Below are 6226 nucleotides of genomic sequence, written 5' to 3' on the forward strand. Positions count from 1 at the left end.
AAATGTTAGGATTTTTAATTAGGGATAAACTAGGGTGTTACACCAATTTTCTATGAAGTATTTACTTTATTTATGATTTTTACACCTATTTATAATTTAAATTTTTTATATGTCGTTCCTGAACCCTATAATTTTAGAAATTACCGTTTTTCATCCCCTTCCCCGTATCTGTGTCCGTATCCATATTAGTGCAACATAGGGCAGAAGGCCAAAACCATTTTTGTTTCAGACAATAATGGGGGAAGGAGGAAGGGGAGGAGGAAGAGGGAAGCAGAAAGCCTTAACCAGAAAGGTCAGGAAAGGGGAGGCAGAAAGGTCGGGGAAGGGTGGAAGGGGTGATTTATTTCTTTTTTTAATAATTTTTAAAATATAATTTTAAATGATATATTTATTTGAGATCCCTCCCACTTTTAGAATTTATTATTTAATCCCTAATTTAAAATGTAAACTTTAATTTTTATTTGATTTATTCTTAATTTCAGTAATCTAAATTTATTCAATTTAAATTTTACAATTTTATTTTAATTATATTTAGTTTAGTCATTTTAAGGTAAGTTGTGCGACATTTAAAAAAAAATCCACGACCAAGATACCTGCAATGACCACAATGACATCCGTTATGTCCGCAACCGTGATAAACGCTACGCGACCGAAAACGTGACCGTGAACGCTATTTAAAACCCTAGTTGTCAGTGTCTTCATTGACAAATTTTTAGTATCTACTTTCTTGACCAAGCAGAAAGACAATAATATAAAAGACCGCATGGATCATATAATTTTCCTTTCATGTTTGATCTATAAATATTTTCGAGTCTTTAATATACCCATTAACAAACTCAGGTCTAAATTTCAATTGCTTGGAAGTCAGGAGTGACACCTGTGAAATGGGATCACTCAAATAATCTGCAAAGTGTTTAGATAAATTGCGATAATTTTCATGTCGAAATCTAATAATTAAAGTCATTTGGAAGAGAAGGCTTGAGGATGGCTTGAAATGAAGCGGTGGAAGTAGTGGTGGCGATAGGAGGTTTTCAAGAAGAAGAAAAGGAAGGCCCGACAATAACAGAAGAAGAAGGCTTGAGGATTGCTTTAAGTTCGCATAGGTATGAAGCGCAAAAGTTAGTGAACTACTCTTGGAAGGTGGCGGGCACAGGAGGTGGAGGGATAATGCACTGAGGTTACAAGAATAGGTTTTTATTTAAAATTGAAGAGATGACCGATCAACATTTCACATAAGCCGCCAACGAGCCAAATAGATAGTTGACTATGCACAAAAAATCTGAATATCCGATTTTGCTTAAAAAATATTCGAAACCGGATTTTGGAAAAACCGATTTTTTTAAACCGGATCGGATATTTAAAAACCGGATAGTATAACCGGTTTGGGAAAAAATTGAACAACCGATTTTTTTACCGGATTAAAAACCGGTTTTTTTGCAAACCGAAACCGGTTACACCATCCGGTCCTCCAAACCGATTAGGATCCGATCCGGTTTTTTTAAAATCTGGTTTTTGGGTTGGGGGAAAAACCGGATCGGTTTTTATCCTATCCGGATCGGATTGAAATCCGGCTTCTGTTCATCTCTAGTTGACAGTACATCTCGTTAACCTCAAGCGATTAATATGTAACTAATCGATAATATTAATGACTGATTTGTTATTTTTTAAACTTCAATGGGAAAACAAAAAAACTTATTCAAATGTTAGTGATCGTTAGTGTAGTTTACCCTTAAATAAAGCAAAAGTGATTAAATTTTATGATTTTTGAATTTAGTGAAAAAAATATACAAAACTTAAACAGAAAGTATCAACCATGTAATTTACCCAAAAAAAGAAATAGAATAAAATAACAAAATGCCATTGGTCAGAATGGCCGGAAAAGAATGAATGCAACACTTCGGCAAAATGCAATAAAAAGGTAAAGCCTATATGCACAGTAAACACAATTACAATCTCGATTTAAAAAAATCAACCGCAAATTATGTGATTAAAGTTACATCATCTCTACGATACCCTCTTACCACCAAAAGTCTGGGGATATTATCAACCAACAAATCCATGTATTCCATGTAGCAGTACGCCAGGTGGCTGATCGGAGGTGACGGTAAGCTTACGAGCACAACCGCAGCCATTCTATCATTAAATTCAACTTCAAAGTTGTATAAAGAAACTTCTCTACTTGTTGCTCATTCACAATTACAGGCTTCCCATCGGCCATCAATGGGGTCCCTTCTTTCTTCGCTGTTGCCTTTATATCCGCCAAGTAATCAGCTACCCGTTGCTGAGCCGCAGTAAATGACTCAATAGACTCGTCTGGCTGAGATCCACCCTCCCGCTGCACGTCGCATGACTTGAGCGTTATAAAGATCACTCCAGCTTGCATCCGAAGATCGTATAGGAACTTCACATCAGCCTTGAGGCCCTCTGCATCTGAGTCCTCTTCTGCAATGCAGAAGACCTGAATCTTACAACTCTCAAAGCTCTATTTCGTAAGAAGAAGCTGTGACAGACAACTGCCTTATATGCAACAATGAAGTCTGTAGACACCCGTTTTTGTCCGGGTCGAAAAAATGTTATTATTAATATTATTATTTCTAATTATATTATTTTTGTTGTAGGCCTAAACCCGAAGCCCATTACATGAAGTCCAACACACAAACCCATATTACAGCAAACCCGAGATCCGACCCGAAGCCACCACCAACCCAGCTATGCCCATGCCCTACTCCACAGCACCCCACGCCAACGCCATGCCTCGCCCATGCCCTGTACAACCATGTTTCTCAGCAGCTTTAGTCACCAAACATCAACAACCAAAATAGCAACATCAGGATTTTTTTTTACATATGTAATGGGTTATATAACCTTAAATTCAGTGTAAAGGGGGGAACTATGTAACAAGAATTTTTTTTTCAATAATCAAAAGCAGAACCGAAAATCCTAAGGTATTTTAGCCTTTGTTTTCATTTTCAGTTTATATGTTCAATTCTTAGAATACCACTGGAAAATATAATTTAGGTTATAATTTGTTCCTCGTTTTAAGCTAGTTCCATGCTTTAAAAAAAATAAGTAGAGATAGGGAGTTTAGATTACCTTACTGCCGGGGTTTCGTCGGGGCAATAGCGTCGTCAGGGAGGGGGTCACGTTTAGACGGTGTGGGTTTAGGCTGTGGCGCCACCGTTCGTGGTGGTCGATCACGTAGTTGCTTCCTTGGACAGGGAGGAGAGGAAGAGGTCAGGTCGGTTTAATCGGGGTCTGCTGGTGAGGGGCTTCCCGTCCGTCGTTGATCGTTAACCGAAGGTAATATCCACCCCTGTGTTGTGGCCTGAGCGTCGGGCTCTTTGGGGCCGACAACCTCACGCGTGAAGAAAAGAGGGAAGGAAGGCTAGGGATTTGAAGTTATCGGGCAGAATGTAATTGAGAGGGGAAGGAGTAGAACTTATTTTGATATTTTGGGTAAATCATGCTTAGGTCCTCCAAGCCTTGCTATGTTCTTGCGTTTCAGTCACTAGATACGACGTTTTGATATTTTCTTTGATTTAGGTATCATGTTTCCATTTTATTTTAAATTAGTCACTCTTTTGATATGTCATTTATTTGAATGTAGTCATTGATATTTATAATATTTCATTTTAGCCACTAATGAAGTTTTTATTTTCTTATGATTCAAGGCTATTGTTTGCTTTTTTATTTCGTTTATGCTCTTTATTTACTTAATCAATTTATATTTATGATGGTTGCTTTAGGGTACTAGTTTATATTGTTTTCAACTTAGTTCTTTTGATATGGTCACTAAATTTCATGTTATGATATATTATTTTTATTCGTTGTAGTTTATTCGTTTATATTGTTCTTGTTTTTTAATTCGATATATCATTTTGATATATTTCATTTTTTTGTCGTGTGTTTAACCTAGTATTTTATTGAGATCCCAGTATTCATGGTGTACAATGTTTGTTGATTTTCTTCATGTTTAAGTTTTCACCCTTTAGTTCACTATTGTTTTAATCTAGTCCTTCCTCTATTATGTCTTTTTACTACTGTGTTTTTCTTCGATTGGCAAAGTTTATCTTTTAATATATTAACCCTTTTGTTGTCCATGTAATCATTTTATTTGTTTATTGCTTTATTATTATCATTATTGTATATATACTTATTATATTAAATATTTGTTATAGATTTTATTCTTCATTTATTTCTCTCAGGCTTGCGTGTACTATGTATATATATTTTATAATTTATTTTGTCTCTTAAGAATCATTTTTATAAATGTATATATGAGCGATTTGTTTTTGGTTTATGAATGTTCTACTAGGGTTTTTTATTTTATTCGAATATTTTCAAGAACATCAATCTGTAAAATGTGCGTGGAAAGCATCAATTGATCGAAGTAGTGTAATTTAATACGATATTGGAACAAAATGTGAATTTGAAATAAAATTAATTTTATTATGCTAATTAATTTTAAGTTGAACAATGTGATGTATGTTACTAAATAGCGGTTGACTTTATGCAAAGATCGATTTTCATTTTATATTCGATTTACATTTTTAATCAATGAGGAGTGAATTTTTTTTGACTAATAAGAAATAGCCGAGTTAGCTTTTTCGATAGAGGATTGTTAAATTCGGGATTTTTTTTCGAGTTAAGGAAGTTTTTCTAATTAATTAATACGAAGCACATTAATCAATGTTCGATAAACGGATTATATTTTAACTTTATATTCGATATATATTTTTCACCATTACGACAATATGTAAGTGTTTCAGTACCAGTTTTTGGGCGCTGTGGGGTGTTAATCTTTCTCCACGTGTAATCGACTTCCGAACCCATCAAATCGAATCTTTGGTAAACGCATACTACTTTTGTCTTAAAAAATGATTTTGCTTAAAATTATTTTTAGAAGACGGATATTCGACCTACCTAACCCAAAGGTCGATGACGACTCCCTTTTTCATTTTATTTTAATCAATTCAAAATCACCCAATTTCCCTAAAAAAAGTCATAATCGTTTTTAAAACTATAAGCAATGGTTTCACCTAAAAATGATTATGACAGCTTGGCGACTCTGCTGGGGATTTTTTTTAGTGAGTCAAGTTGTAGGTCGCTTACACATTATCGTTTTGGTTGAAATTATGAGTTCGAGTCTTTAGTTAACTTATGATTCGTTATTTGAAGTTTTTAATTGCTTCATTTTAACAGTCAAACTAACATTTTTAGTTAACATTTTTGCTTTCAGATCGATCCAAGTTTTTGTCGAGTTTTATCTTTCTTTTTATTTTGAGTCAAAGGTAGGTACGTTTCTCCTCACACATCACATACATGTTCATAACATAAGCTCTAGACACGAGCTTCAATCCAAATTAGCCGGGGTGAATGCATTATTCTCGTAAGAATCTATTCTTCGTATGAGTTTTAGGAAATAACCCATGGGATACACACCTTATACTTTTGTAGGGATTTATTCCTCGTATGGGTATAAGGCAATGAATCCCCTCGAATTGAACTCATTCCATTCGAAACCTATAATGGGTGAGGATCGAGGGTCTGGCAGCCCAAGAGGGCACCGACATCAAGGACAATTCGAGTCCCCCTTTTCCTGTTAGAGCCGAAACCATGCATATAGTGAACCATAGAACGGTCACCCTAGGTATAGATATACCAAACCTCTGTCCGTTAATAGGTACCCAAATTAAGTGTACACAAAGGAGGAGCATTTCTGAACCTTTCATTTTCATTTTAAATTATGTTAAATAAAAGCATGCGAACTAGATATCATGTGGTTATGATCAATTTCTTGAAAACAAATCATTTTGGGTAGATAACATGTCCGGGTAGGAATGTTATTTAATTAAAGCATGTTCAGGTATAGATCATGATGTGGTAGGTGTTATATTCATTTTTGAATAGCATTTTTTATCTGTATCGATTGTCTTACCTGTACTAACTAATTTCTTTTCTTTTGCTTGTGTACACTAATTTTTTTCCTCTCTTTTGTTTGTGTCGTTTTTCATCATTCTTTGCATGGCATTGCATCATCATGACATAATGCGAGAATGTTGATCCGCAAGGGGATAGTCAATAGAAAACTTTCACAAGAAGAGGTAAAAGTCTTCAATCAAGCAGTCGCATACACAAACATGCGTCGAAGGCTAAAAGAAGTCAAGAGTGCAAGAACGAGAATTGCTCGAAGATTGTGCTACATTCGAGACTAAAGTGATGATCC

At 35.0% G+C, this 6226-nt stretch overlaps 1 long non-coding RNA gene across 1 annotated transcript; it reads right to left on the minus strand.

Annotated features, from left to right (window-relative positions):
* Positions 1-2550: 2550 nt before the first annotated feature.
* Positions 2551-3399, minus strand: LOC120173950. The gene is made up of 2 exons (XR_005521113.1): positions 3094-3399; positions 2551-2766 (listed from the first exon to the last, which is right to left on the minus strand). It is a non-coding gene; the product is annotated as an uncharacterized LOC120173950 (long non-coding RNA).
* Between the last annotated feature and the right edge of the window lie 2827 nt (positions 3400-6226).

This window comes from Hibiscus syriacus, unplaced genomic scaffold (assembly GCF_006381635.1).
Source record: "Hibiscus syriacus cultivar Baekdansim isolate YM2019G1 unplaced genomic scaffold, ASM638163v2 tig00111993_pilon, whole genome shotgun sequence".
In the NCBI taxonomy this organism is placed as follows: Eukaryota; Viridiplantae; Streptophyta; class Magnoliopsida; order Malvales; family Malvaceae; genus Hibiscus; species Hibiscus syriacus.